We start from the raw sequence: 16,234 nt of genomic DNA, 5'->3' as shown, positions 1-16,234 counted from the left end.
ACAACGTGACGCCTCAAGGAATTATGGTTTCTGAGATTTTATGCCTCTGCTCACCTCTCTAGGCTGTCTTTCACATCTTTAGTAACAACACGATTTTACCTTGATTGCAGCATGTCTTGGATCTCGGTGTGTAAAGAGATTACTCACTTGTCTTCTTTGTTTGTAATAATCCGACCCTCAACGAGTGGACTTTACTCAAAGCCGCTGATGTTTTCCGGTCTTTACTTTCGGTTATTCTGGTCCGTTCATGAGGGCTCAGCTGTAGCCCTCAGTTTGAATATCTTGCAGCTACGCGTGTTTCACCCTTACTGGTTATTCGTGTAGGGCTTCATCCGGCTTCATTTCTTTCTGGTCCTAGTGCCGACCTTTTATTTGATTCTGAATTTGTTCCACCCATAAGGTGAAATAAACACTTTCATATTGCTTCAATTTTCATTAAACATTGTGCCTTATTTTTACGTGGATTCCTTTATTAGTCTTTGTTGTTTTAACAACCTTTATTAAATCTTTCATTTCCAATATACATTGATTGTATATTGTATATATATATATATGTAACTGGCAGATTACCTTCATTTTTATGCAATTATCTCATATATAACATCATAGTCGATGAAGAAAATATTTACAGTTATTTCAAAACACCATTGGTGAAGATATTTATCATTACATAAATTTTATGAATTTTGGGATATGCAAACATAAATTATTTCACTTTCTACTTTTATTTTAAATTGGGTTAAAGATAGAATTTTTCAATAATTTTTCTAATTTAACATCCTTTTTAAATAGAGAGAATAAAAGGACTCTTGCACACTATATTGTTTTATTTATAAAACGATAGGGGTTATCCCTTATTGCTTTGGTTTATTCTTCTTAAAGAAAAGGAGCATAATTTATTTCTTCATTTAGTCCATAAGGTTTCAAAGCTTTGAGATCATATATCCACTTACATTCTTTTTGAAGCAATATATTATCTAAGTTGCCACCCCTTGCTGATATATCAACTTTTTCTAATCTCAGAAATTTGAAGGTTTCCTCATCACTATTATGAAATAGCTTAAAATGTCTTGCTACACTACTGGTTTTTACCTTGTTAGATACATCTCTTTTATCTCTTTTATGTTCCTTAATCCTTTCTTTCAACTCGCGATAGGTTTTACCTATGTAGTACATGGGGCAGCAGCAGAAGACTAAATATATAATTCCTTCACGTCTACAATTAATTCTTCCTTTTATTCTATAGCTTTGACCACATTTATCTACAAAGCAAGTACCTTGTTGCATATTGCTACAAACTGAGAATTTATTGCATCTGAAATTACCTTCCTTTGCTTGATGCTTTCCTAACCAATTGCTTTTGGATGTATCTGTATAATGGCTTTGAACCAATTTATCATTGAGATTTGGAGCCCTTCTAGCTGACATTAGGGTCTATCTCCAACAAAATTAATTATTTCCTTCTCTAAAGTCAAAATTGGCCAATGTTTGTTTAGTATGGCTCTATTGTCCTGCCATTTATTATTATACGTTGAAAAAATCTGATCTTATTATCTTGATTTATTTCTTTAGTCTTATATAACAATTCTTCTCTGTTTCTTTTAAAGGCTGATACATATGCTTTTTTAAGTACATTATTAGAATATACTCTGTTTCTAAATCTCTCTCTTAAGGAGCCAGCTTCTTCTTTGAATTTAATTACATCTGAACAATTCCTACAATGTCTCAAATATTGTCCTTTTGGAATATTATTGATTAAGGAGGGAGGATGGTGGCTTTTGGCCATTAGTAAATTATTTCCTGCCGTTTTTTTCCTCTAAGTGCTGGTACAAATTTTGTTATTCTGTATATTAATCCTTAAATCCAAAAAGGTTATTTCTGTCTTATTAAATTCATAGGTAAATTTAAGATTGTAGTTGTTGATGTTAATTTCTTTCATATATTTTTTTAACATCACTTCTGTTCCTGACCAGAATACTAGGATGTCATCTATGAAGCGAAGCCAGAGTTTTATATTACCCCCCTGGCTTCCCACATAGATGACATCCTTCTCCCATTTGCCTAAATATAAGCAAGCATAAGTGGGGGCACAGCAAGTGCCCATTGCCGTGCCCCTCACCTGTTGATAAAATTTACCTCCAAATGCAAAGAAATTTCTTTCCAATACAAAACTTAAAAGTTTGCTCACATATTTGGTGTGTTTTGAGAACAGATGGCCTCTTTGTTCTAAAAAATATTCACATGCCGCTATGCCTTCTTTATGTGGTATTAAAGAATAAAGTGACTCAACGTCTATTGCCACAAGTATCCAGTCATTCTCAAAACACATCCCTTCAATAATTTTCAATACATCTTGAGTGTCTTTTACATAGGAAGGCAAATTCAGAAGACTAGGTCTAAGTATATAATCAATATACTGTGATGCTTTTTCTGTTAAGGAACCTTGACCTGAAATTATTGGTCGACCTTGTGGTGGGACCAAACCTTTATGGATTTTTGGTATTGTATAGAAAGTTGATAATTTGGGAAATTTTACTCTTAAGAATTCCACTTCTTTTTTATTGAGTAAACCTTCATGTAAATAAGGTAGGGGAATGTGTTTATGTATGAAACCATATTCTTTTATCAGATATTATTAAAATAGGGTTGAAATTCTGATGTCAGGATTTGATCCAAAAACTCCACAATTTGAATACACATCTCAATACTAAATACAGACAGGATGTCTCTAGGAACTTTAAAACACAGCATTTGCTCCCTAGCTGGAGGTAAAAAAAAACTTCAAGGAAGAACAATTTGCTTAAAAAGGAACTGATAATTAACACATATTTGTAAAATGATTCGTGCTGTGCATGGAGACACATTCTGGGCCTATGAACTGGATAAACAGGTAAAATTCTGAATACACAGTGATTAGCATAGACGTGTTAATTAGTCCCTGTTTGTATTATTGAGGCAGTAAAAAAAATTTGACCAGCTAAAGAGCACACGTTGAAATGTTGTTTTGAAATTTAATAAAAATACAGCAAATAGACATAATTGAATTTATTTGTCAGAATGTATTAGATACTGCATAGAAATGAATGTGTATATATATATAATATAATATAATATAGGGGTCGGCGGTGTTAGGGGCAGCAGATTAGGGGTACATAGGGATAATGTAAGTAGCGGCGGTTTACTGAGCGGCAGATTAGGGGTTAATAATAATATGCAGGGGTCAGCGATAGCGGGGGCGGCAGAATAGGGGTTAATAAGTGTAAGGTTAGGGGTATTTAGACTCGGGGTACATGTTAGAGTGTTAGGTGCAGACGTAGGAAGTGTTTCCCCATAGCAAACAATGGGGCTGCGTTAGGAGCTGAACGCGGCTTTTTTGCAGGTGTTAGGGTTTTTTTCAGCTCAAACAGCCCCATTGTTTTCTATGGGGGAATCGTGCACAAGCAGGTTTTTGAAGCTGGCCGCGTCCGTAAGCACCGCTGGTATCGAGAGTTGAAGTTGCGTTAAATATGCTCTACGCTCCTTTTTTTGAGCCTAACGCAGCCATTCTGTGAACTCTCAATACCAGCGGTATTTAAAAGGTGCGGCCAGAAAAAAGCCAGCGTTAGCTACGCACCCCTTTGGCCGCAGAACTCTAAATCTAGGCGAACATTTGCTCCCTAGCTGGAGGTAAAAAAAACTTCAAGGAAGAATAATTTGCTTAAAAAGGAACTGATAATTAACACAGATTTGTAAAATGATTCCTGCTGTGCATGGAGACACATTCTGGGCCTATGAACTGGATAAACAGGTAAAATTCTGAATACACAGTGATTAGCATAGACATGTTAATTAGTCCCTGTTTGTATTATTGAGGCAGTAAAAAAAATTTGACCAGCTAAAGAGCACACGTTGAAATGTTGTTTTGAAATTTTATAAAAATACAGCAAATAGACATAATTGAATTTATTTGTCAGAATGTATTAGATACTGCATAGAAATGAATGTGTATATATATATATATATATATATATATATATATATATATATATATATTGAAAGCATAAAATGTCTTAACATCTGTATTATTTTAAGAATATTTATGGAACTAAACAAAAGATTAATGACACTTATTTTATTTCAGATGGACCATGGAGAAATTCATGCATGCAGAACTGGTTGGAAATGTGAAACATGCTGTATTTGCATGAATACCATATTAGATGTATAAATGCCATTAATTTCAGAATAATTAATAGGATAAATTATTTTAATATAATATAATGTTAGACACATGATGTTTCATATCAAAATGATCAGAGAGGTGGTTTGATGCTGCCCCATCTGCGATTGATATTGTGAACTTATTAATATAAGGAGGTTATGGCAGTTATTACACATTTTAAAGAAACATTTTAAATGCTGGAAATGTTAAGAATGAAGCTGTGTTGTTTTGTGTTCATCTGCTGCCCCCGATGGCAAAATCCAGTATTACAGCCAAAAGATTGACTGTTAAAAGATACTTCCCAGATGAACCAATCCATGTTTAATTTCAAAGGGCCAATCCGAGACAAGGTTTCCGTTTGGGCTTTAACAATCTCACCAATGATGGTTACTAAACAAAAAAAAAGGGCGGGGTGATATCAGATGATTTAACCCCATGCTTTGAGAGAGAGAGAGGAGGCTAAACTACTGAAAGGCTGCTGCTGCTGCTTGCTAACTCTTGCTAACTTTTGGATGCCCAATTTTGGTATTCTGAGGTGAGATCATTCCAGTTGAAGAATATTGAACATTGATTTGTCTATCTGGGTAAAGTATTGAAATTACATGTGATGTTTTAAAATAAGTTATATGCATAGTCACTACAGTTAAATTACAACTGATAGATTAAAGAGAGCAATTTGTATTCTAAACTGTGTTTCATAGTCTTGAGTAGCTCTTAGCTTGCATTTTGTATGCAAAACATTTAAAGCAAACATTCATTGTTGCTGTGTGTAGCAGACTTAAAGAAATAAATTATATTTTAAAACTGGTAGCCATAGCCCTGTATAGTGTCAAATTTGTATTTTGTTGGCTAAGTAATTTATCTGTAAATTTTCTGATGTTTTAAATTAGAATTGTGTTAGATTTAAGCATGGGTAAATAGTTGAGTATCTTACTTAGAATCTCATTGTTTTAATTGAATGAAAGGCCATTGTAAGTCAGGCTAATTTTAAATGTAAACTTTTTATGAGCTTTGTAAGAAGTATAGCATATCTTAATAGTCTTTTTAAACATATATAATATTGTTTCATGTCCTGGTATTACAAATATATTCCAATATGTTCATAGATATTAACTAAATAAAAGAATTCAGATATTTATATTAATTTTATGGTTTCTAGTAGATGCATATTGATTGAGGGTTGATATTTTTTAAAGGATAATTATTAAATACATTGTATTATAACCCTGCCATAGACTGATATATTATTTGGAGAGCACTACTGGAGATTTTATAAATATACTGACATTTATTAGTTTATACACACCTGATGAAGCGGTCAGTGGACCGGGAAATGCGTTGTGTGATAATACTTGTTTTAAATAAAGCCATAGTTGTTTTTACAATATTGGTCATCACGATTTTTTATATACTGAGTATATTGAACTAGTTCCGGGATAATCTTGGGATTTAGCAGTTCATCTACGAACTATACACTGTGCTACAGAGTTTGCTCAATACAGATTGGCCAGCACGATCTGGATTTTGGCATTTTTTCATCATCTTCTAAGCGAGGTGATAGCTATCTGGGCAGCTAATAAGAGTCCAGAGTGCTTTTGTGGCACTTCTCAAGTGCCTCACTTCTAGTAAGTACAACCTGTATGTGTGTGATGATCTAACATCACTGATTCTGCACTATTGTGGCATCTTCTTCTTTCTTCTACCATTCTTAAGAGAAGAAGTCAGAGAGTTTAAGGTCATAAAATGTATGCTTCATATTAGGGACTGCTAGTGGGAGGCCATGGAGTAGACCTCTAATGGAGTGGATTGGCGATGTATGAGGGGATATTTATGGTTGGTGACAAAGACGGAGCCAGGTGTCCATGCAATGAGGGACTATCTTATTGTGTAGGGGAATGGAGGAAGTGCAGTGGGGAGGAATCCAAAAGGAGGTCCAGTAAGGTCACATGAGCTGGTAAGGAAGCTTGTTCTAATTATAGCCAGTGGGGAGGAGAAAAAATAGTATTAATTAATAATAGTATTAATAATAGTATTCCACACTGAGATGTGGGTGAGCATTGCTGCTTCATAGTATAAATGAACATTTGGAAGTCCTAGACCACGAGTGCTGAGGGGGTATTGGAGAAGAGTGGCTGCTATTCTAGGGTGCCTGCCATTCTATACATATCTATTGATCACTGCTTGAAATTTATTAAGTAATGATGTTAGGATTTTGATAGGAAGATATCTAAACAAATATTTCAGTTTGGGTAGCTCCATCATTTTGACAGCAGCTATTCTGCCAAGCCAGGAGATCTCATCATATCTCCTGGAATTTAAGTCTTGTTGGAGTTGGGTCAGTAGGTGCTTAAAGTTTTTGTGTAGAATTATTTTAGTGTCATGGGATAGGAATACTCCTAGGTGTTTTAGTCCGCTTGGGGACCATTGGAAGTTATGTCTTTTTAAGAGGTCAGTATGGGGTGTGATAGGTTCAATAGGGGATGTTTTTATTTTGGGGGACTTTTTTATTTTTATAGGGCTATTAGATTAGGTGTAATTGTTTTTATTTTTTTGATAATTTCCTTTATTATTTTTTGTAATGTTAGAGTTTGTTGTTTTTCGTATTTTTAGTGTTTATTATTTTTTGTAATTTTAGATTTTTAAAATATTTTCGTAGTATTAGGTTTATTTAAATATGTAATTTTTTTTATTTTTTTTTTCCTAGTGTGTTTTTAATCATGTAATTTAGGGTTTTTAATTGGTAGTTTTTTTTAAATTTTATTAGAATAGTTATATTAGGTTAATTTATAGTTTAATCTTAGTTTTTTTTATTTCAAAGGTAAGTTTATATTTATTTTAAGATAGTTATATTGTAGTTTTTTAGGGGGTGTTAGGTTTAGGGGTTTATAGTTATTTAGTATTTTGCAATGTGGGGGGGCGGCGGTTTTAGGGGTTAATATGTTTATTTTATTAGTTATTATGTGGGGGGGGCTGGCGTTTAGGGGTTAATAGGTTTAGTTTATTAGTTACGATGTGGGGGGCTGACGATTTAGGGGGTTAATACTTTATTATAGTGTTGGCGATGTGAGGGCCCAGCAGTTTAGGGGTTTAATAGGTTTATTTAGTGTCGGGGGCGGCGGTTCAGGGGTTAATAGGTTTATTTAGTGTTGGCGATGTCGGGGAGCCGCAGATTAAGGGTGTTTAGACTAGGGGTGTTAGTTGAAAAGAAACAGAAGCGCCACATGGCCTAGTATTGTATGTACTCTTATAGTAAGATGCATAAAGTTTTTCACTCACATGTGAGAAAGCATCCGTCTTGGTGCAAGTAGCGAAGGCTGAAATCAAACAGTCATCCAGCAGACCGGTCCCCAGCCATACCCGAACGTCACTTTGAACACAGTAAGCATTATGGTTTACTAATCTTGGTCTGAATTTTTTGTACTTTCAGTATACTCTTACATAAACATACACAGTCTGTTAGACTTCATTTGTGAGTTAGTCTAGATATCGTTGCTTGTAGAGGCTCTTGATTTTGGGACTTGGACCACCTACAGACCCACTATGGGGTGACTAAATATTTTCATAAATGTAGAAATATATCTAAACAGTTTATAGACTGATATACAAAGTGTTTTGTCAATATCACAATATGCTACAAAAATTATAGACTGTAAGTATGATAATAGGAATCTAATCTATTGATCATTGGTTTCAAGTATATGTTGCAGGGCAGATATTGATATATTTACACGTTATGATAAATTTAGTCTGATAGTGTTTTTTATACTGTTTTTAATATTGTTTTTATTTATATGTATTAATTATTATTGTTTTTAACATTGGCTCTAACTCATGCGCATTTATTTTATTGTTACACATTGCCATGACATTTTTGATTGGAACACACCTACACGTGGCTTTGGTTGTCTGTAATATGGTTTGGTTCTATATAGCAAGTGAATTGTCATTATTTTATTAAGCCTGATGAAACAGCTATGTATTAGTTGGGAAACTTGTTGCTGTTTTTTTTAACTGTTATTAAAAGCAAGATTTGATATTACCCCTTGCTGGCAAACCTTTATTTGCCCTGCCTCCATTACATTCAATGATCTAAATGACGTCTTGAATACGCCCATCTGTATTCACCTCACGGTGGTTGGAGTTTTGCTGGAGGCCGGTCTGCTGGATGCCTGTTTGATTTCAGCCTGCACTACTTGAACCAGGAGGGGTGCTTTCTCACATGTGAGTGAACAACTTTATGCATCTTACTATAAGAGTACATACAACTTTCACAGATTACTGACTTTGGGATTCTGACCTACGATTCCCTCACAGATAGCAGCCTGGACTGTTCCACTTAGAATTGGTGTTTCTGGAACCAACCCTTTACAAATGGGACTTCCTTTTGCCATTTTATGTCACTATTGTATATAGTAATTTGCATTTAATATATATCTGATTATTTGTTCTCTAACTCCTTTAGGGAGATTTCATATTTCAATTTGTTATTGACTTAGGGCGCCCCTATTTATTTTTTGTATGTTAGGGTATTAGTTGTAAATATAACTTTCTTTTCCCCATAGAAATCAATGGGGTTACGTTACGGCGATTTGCCATTCCGCAATAGGGCTATTAGATTAGGTGTAATTGTTTTTATTTTTTTGATAATTTCCTTTATTATTTTTTGTAATGTTAGAGTTTGTTGTTTTTCGTATTTTTAGTGTTTATTATTTTTTGTAATTTTAGATTTTTAAAATATTTTCGTAGTATTAGGTTTATTTAAATATGTAATTTTTTTTATTTTATTTTTCCTAGTGTGTTTTTAATCATGTAATTTAGGGTTTTTAATTGGTAGTTTTTTTTAAATTTTATTAGAATAGTTATGTTAGGTTAATTTATAGTTTAATCTTAGTTTTTTTTATTTCAAAGGTAAGTTTATATTTATTTTAAGATAGTTATATTGTAGTTTTTTAGGGGGTGTTAGGTTTAGGGGTTTATAGTTTAATTTAGTATTTTGCAATGTGGGGGGGCGGTGGTTTTAGGGGTTAATATGTTTATTTTATTAGTTATTATGTGGGGGGGGCTGGCGTTTAGGGGTTAATAAGTTTAGTTTATTAGTTACGATGTGGGCTGACGATTTAGGGGGTTAATACTTTATTATAGTGTTGGCGATGTGGGGGCCCAGCAGTTTAGGGGTTAATAGGTTTATTTAGTGTCAGGGGCGGCGGTTCAGGGGTTAATATGTTTATTTAGTGTTGGCGATGTCGGGGAGCCGCAGATTAAGGGTGTTTAGACTAGGGGTGTTAGTTGAAAAGAAACAGAAGCGCCACATGGCCTAGTATTGTATGTACTCTTATAGTAAGATGCATAAAGTTTTTCACTCACATGTGAGAAAGCATCCGTCTTGGTGCAAGTAGCGAAGGCTGAAATCAAACAGTCATCCAGCAGACCGGTCCCCAGCCATACCCGAACGGCACTTTGAACACAGTAAGCGTTATGGTTTACTAATCTTGGTCTGAATTTTTTGTACTTTCAGTATACTCTTACATAAACATACACAGTCTGTTAGACTTCATTTGTGAGTTAGTCTAGATATAGTTGCTTGTAGAGGCTCTTGATTTTGGGACTTGGACCACCTACAGACCCACTATGGGGTGACTAAATATTTTCATAAATGTAGAAATATATCTAAACAGTTTATAGACTGATATACAAAGTGTTTTGTCAATATCACAATATGCTACAAAAATTATAGACTGTAAGTATGATAATAGGAATCTAATCTATTGATCATTGGTTTCAAGTATATGTTGCAGGGCAGGTATTGATATATTTACACGTTATGATAAATTTAGTCTGATAGTGTTTTTTATACTGTTTTTAATATTGTTTTTATTTATATGTATTAATTATTATTGTTTTTAACATTGGCTCTAACTCATGCGCATTTATTTTATTGTTACACATTGCCATGACATTTTTGATTGGAACACACCTACACGTGGCTTTGGTTGTCTGTAATATGGTTTGGTTCTATATAGCAAGTGAATTGTCATTATTTTATTAAGCCTGATGAAACAGCTATGTATTAGTTGGGAAACTTGTTGCTGTTTTTTTTAACTGTTATTAAAAGCAAGATTTGATATTACCCCTTGCTGGCAAACCTTTATTTGCCCTGCCTCCATTACATTCAATGATCTAAATGACGTCTTGAATACGCCCATCTGTATTCACCTCACGGTGGTTGGAGTTTTGCTGGAGGCCGGTCTGATGGATGCCTGTTTGATTTCAGCCTGCACTACTTGAACCAGGAGGGGTGCTTTCTCACATGTGAGTGAACAACTTTATGCATCTTACTATAAGAGTACATACAACTTTCACAGATTACTGACTTTGGGATTCTGACCTACGATTCCCTCACAGATAGCAGCCTGGACTGTTCCACTTAGAATTGGTGTTTCTGGAACCAACCCTTTACAAATGGGACTTCCTTTTGCCATTTTATGTCACTATTGTATATAGTAATTTGCATTTAATATATATCTGATTATTTGTTCTCTAACTCCTTTAGGGAGATTTCATATTTAAATTTGTTATTGACTTAGGGCGCCCCTATTTATTTTTTGTATGTTAGGGTATTAGTTGTAAATGTAACTTTCTTTTCCCCATAGAAATCAATGGGGTTACGTTACGGCGATTTGCCATTCCGCAATAGGGCTATTAGATTAGGTGTAATTGTTTTTATTTTTTTGATAATTTCCTTTATTATTTTTTGTAATGTTAGAGTTTGTTGTTTTTCGTATTTTTAGTGTTTATTATTTTTTGTAATTTTAGATTTTTAAAATATTTTCGTAGTATTAGGTTTATTTAAATATGTATTTTTTTTTATTTTATTTTTCCTAGTGTGTTTTTAATCATGTAATTTAGGGTTTTTAATTGGTAGTTTTTTTTAAATTTTATTAGAATAGTTATGTTAGGTTAATTTATAGTTTAATCTTAGTTTTTTTTATTTCAAAGGTAAGTTTATATTTATTTTAAGATAGTTATATTGTAGTTTTTTAGGGGGTGTTAGGTTTAGGGGTTTATAGTTTAATTTAGTATTTTGCAATGTGGGGGGGCGGTGGTTTTAGGGGTTAATATGTTTATTTTATTAGTTATTATGTGGGGGGGGCTGGCGTTTAGGGGTTAATAAGTTTAGTTTATTAGTTACGATGTGGGCTGACGATTTAGGGGGTTAATACTTTATTATAGTGTTGGCGATGTGGGGGCCCAGCAGTTTAGGGGTTAATAGGTTTATTTAGTGTCAGGGGCGGCGGTTCAGGGGTTAATATGTTTATTTAGTGTTGGCGATGTCGGGGAGCCGCAGATTAAGGGTGTTTAGACTAGGGGTGTTAGTTGAAAAGAAACAGAAGCGCCACATGGCCTAGTATTGTATGTACTCTTATAGTAAGATGCATAAAGTTTTTCACTCACATGTGAGAAAGCATCCGTCTTGGTGCAAGTAGCGAAGGCTGAAATCAAACAGTCATCCAGCAGACCGGTCCCCAGCCATACCCGAACGGCACTTTGAACACAGTAAGCGTTATGGTTTACTAATCTTGGTCTGAATTTTTTGTACTTTCAGTATACTCTTACATAAACATACACAGTCTGTTAGACTTCATTTGTGAGTTAGTCTAGATATAGTTGCTTGTAGAGGCTCTTGATTTTGGGACTTGGACCACCTACAGACCCACTATGGGGTGACTAAATATTTTCATAAATGTAGAAATATATCTAAACAGTTTATAGACTGATATACAAAGTGTTTTGTCAATATCACAATATGCTACAAAAATTATAGACTGTAAGTATGATAATAGGAATCTAATCTATTGATCATTGGTTTCAAGTATATGTTGCAGGGCAGGTATTGATATATTTACACATGTTATGATAAATTTAGTCTGATAGTGTTTTTTATACTGTTTTTAATATTGTTTTTATTTATATGTATTAATTATTATTGTTTTTAACATTGGCTCTAACTCATGCGCATTTATTTTGTTGTTACTCATTGCCATGACCTTTTTGATTGGAAAACACCTACACGTGGGTTTGGTTGTCTGTAATAGGGTTTGGTTATATATAGCAAGTGAATTGTCATTATTTTATTAAGCCTGATGAATCAGCTATGTATTAGTTGGGAAACTTGTTGCTGTTTGTTTTAACTGTTATTAAAACCAAGATTTGATATTACCCCTTGCTGGCAAACCTTTATTTGCCCTGCCTCCATTACATTCAATGATCTTAATGACGTCTGGAATACGCCCATCTGTATTCACCTCACGGTGGTTGGAGTTTTGCTGGAGGCCGGTCTGCTGGATGCCTGTTTGATTTCAGCCTGCACTACTTGCACCAGGAGGGGTGCTTTCTCACATGTGAGTGAACAACTTTATGCATCTTACTATAAGAGTACATACAACTTTCACAGATTACTGACTTTGGGATTCTGACCTACGATTCCCTCACAGATAGCAGCCTGGACTGTTCCACTTAGAATTGGTGTTTCTGGAACCAACCCTTTACAAATGGGACTTCCTTTTGCCATTTTATGTCACTATTGTATATAGTAATTTGCATTTAATATATATCTGATTATTTGTTCTCTAACTCCTTTAGGGAGATTTCATATTTAAATTTGTTATTGACTTAGGGCGCCCCCTATTTATTTTTTGTATGTTAGGGTATTAGTTGTAAATGTAACTTTCTTTTCCCCATAGAAATCAATGGCAATTTGCCATTCCGCAATCACAGGTGTTAGTTTTTTCTAACACTTTCTCCCCATTGATGTCTATGGGGAAAGCGTGCACGAGCACGTAAACTCAGCCCTTAGATTTTGTGCAGTATAGAGCTTAACACACCATACTGCACAGCACAAGGAGGTTTTTCAGTAACTCGTAATGGCAGCGCTATGGAAAGTGCGATACAACTCATTTTATTGTGTTATTTACGCACCCGGGATAGCGCAAAACTTGTAATCTAGGTGAATGTATGTGCACTCCCAAATCATAGTATCAGAGGATTTAAACAAGGTGATCACAAAAACCTATTATATATATGTTCTTAAACAATGACAGATATAACTAATATGTTAATAATCCATATGTATTAAAGGGACTTTGCACTACAGCATATGTACAGTATGGGTATGCTGTCTGTCATCAAGCCTTTAAAGCGACACTCAAGTCAAAATAAACTTTTATGATTCAGATAGAGCTACAGTTTTAAGACAATTTACTTCCATTATCAAATTTTGTTCAGTCTTTTTATATTCACACTTTCTGAAGGAACAAGATCATACTGAGCATGTGCACAAACTTACCGGGTATACGTATACTAGTCTGTAATTGGCTGATGTCTGTCACATGATACAAGGGGCAGAAAATGGTAGAAAAAATAAAATTGTCAGAAAAAAAATCTGCAAATTTTAAATTCAGAGTAAGTGCTATTGCATAAGAAATAAACCTCCTATTAAACACACAAACACCATTGGCTAGATTACGAGTCTTGCGTTAGGCTTAAAAAGCAGCATTAGCCGGTCCTAACGCTGCTTTTTAACGCCCGCTGGTATTACGAGTCTTGAAGGTACAGGTGTACCGCTCACTTTTTTGGCCGGACTTGGCAACACCGCAAATCCAATTACGTAAATTGTGTATCCTCTTTTTTCAATGGGACTTGCATAGCGCCGGTATTACGAGTCTGCCAAAAAGTGAGCGGAAGACCCTCTCCTGCCAAGACTGGTACCGAATTTTAAAGTCAGTAGTTAAGAGTTTTACACTACAACGCAGTAGCATAAAACACTTAACTAAAGTGCTAAAAAGTAAACTAACACCCATAAACTACATATTAACCCCTACACTGAGGCCCTCCCACATCACAAACACTAAAATAATTTTTTTAACCCCTAATCTGCCGAACCGGACATCACCGCCACTATAATAAACATATTAACCCCTAAACCGCCGCACTCCCGCCTCGCAAACACTAGTTAAATATTATTAACCCCTAATCTGCTGTCCCTAACATTGCCGCCACCTACCTACATTTATTAACCCCTAATCTGCTGCCCCAACGTCGCCGCCACTATATTAAAGTTATTAACCCCTAAATATAAGTCTAACCCTAACACCCCCTAACTTAAATATAATTAAAAGAAATCTAACTAAAAATTCCTATCATTAACTAAATTATTCCTATTTAAAACTAAATACTTACCTATAAAATAAACCCTAAGCTAGCTACAATATAACTAATAGTTACATTGTATCTAGCTTAGGTTTTATTTTTATTTTACAGGCAAGTTTGTATTTATTTTAACTAGGTAGAATAGTTATTAAATAGTTATTTACCTGTAAAATAAAACCTAACCTTAGTTACAATTACACCTAACACTACACTATAATTAAATAAATTAACTAAATTAAATACAATTAAATAAATTACATACAATTAGTTAAATTAAATTAAATTATCTAAAGTACAAAAAAACCCCCACTAAATTACAGAAAATAATAAACAAATTAATCTAATAGCCCTATTAAAATAAAAAAGCCACCCCAAAATAAAAAAAACCCTAACCTAATCTAAACGACCAATAGCCCTTAAAATGGCCCCAAAGTAATCAGCTCTTTTACCTGTAAAAAAAAATACAAACAACCCCCCCAACAGTAAAACCCACCACCCACACAACCAACCCCCCAAATAAAATACTATCTAAAAAAACCTAAGCTCCCCATTGCCCTGAAAAGGGGCATTTGGATGGGCATTGCCCTTAAAAGGGCAGTTAGCTCTTTTGCCGTCCAAAGTCCCTAACCTAAAAATAAAACCCACCCAATACACCCTTAAAAAAACCTAACACTAACTCTCTGAAGATCGACTTATCGGGAGACGTCTTCATCCAAGCCGGGCAAAGTGGTCCTCCAGACGGGCAGAAGTCTTCATCCATACGGCATCTTCTATCTTCATCCATCCGGTGCGGAGCAGGTCCATCTTCAAGACATCCGACGCGGAGCATCCTCTTCATCCGACTACTATCACAGAATGAAGGTACCTTTAAGTGACGTCATCCAAGATGGCGTCCCTTAGATTCCGATTGTCTGATAGAATTCTATCAGCCAATCGGAATTAAGGTAGAAAAAATCCTATTGGCTGATGCAATCAGATAATAGGATTTTTTTCTACCTTAATTCCGATTGGCTGAAGTATATCAGCCAATCGGAATCTAAGGGATGCCATCTTGGATGACGTCACTTAAAGCTACCTTCATTCTGTGTTAGTCATCGGATGAAGAGGATGCTCTGCGTCGGATGTCTTGAAGATGGACCCTCTCCACGCAGGATGGATGAAGATAGAAGATGCCGTCTGGATGAAGACTTCTGCCCGTCTGGAAGACCACTTCTGCCCGGCTTGGATGAAGACTTCTGCCCATCTGGAGGACCACTTCATCCGGCTTGGATGAAGACGTCTCCCGGTAAGTCTATCTTCAGGGGGTTAGTGTTAGGTTTTTTTAAGGGTGTATTGGGTGGATTTTATTTTTAGGTTAGGGACTTTGGGCGGCAAAAGAGCTAACTGCCCTTTTAAGGGCAATGCCCATCCAAATGCCCTTTTCAGGGCAATGGGGATCTTAGTTTTTTTTAGATAGTATTTTATTTGGGGGGTTGGTTGTATGGGTGGTGGGTTTTACTGTTGGGGGGGGGGTTGTTTGTATTTTATTTTACAGATAAAAGAGCTGATTACTTTGGGGCAATGCCCTGCAAAAGGCCCTTTGTGTAAAATATCTGTAATTTGTTTATTGTTTTCTGTAATTTTGTGTTTTTTTGTACTTTAGATAATTTAATTTAATTTAGCTAATTGTATGTAATTTAATTAATTGTATTTAATTTAGTTAATTTATTTAATTATATTGTAGTGTTAGGTGTGATTGTAACTTAGGTTAGGTTTTATTTTACAGGTACTTTTGTAATTATTTTAGCTAGGTAGTTATTAAATCGTTAATAACTATTTAGTAACTAT

This window comes from Bombina bombina, chromosome 5 (genome assembly GCF_027579735.1).
Source record: "Bombina bombina isolate aBomBom1 chromosome 5, aBomBom1.pri, whole genome shotgun sequence".
Classification (NCBI taxonomy): domain Eukaryota; kingdom Metazoa; phylum Chordata; class Amphibia; order Anura; family Bombinatoridae; genus Bombina; species Bombina bombina.
Note: the sequence above shows the minus strand (reverse complement) of the source record.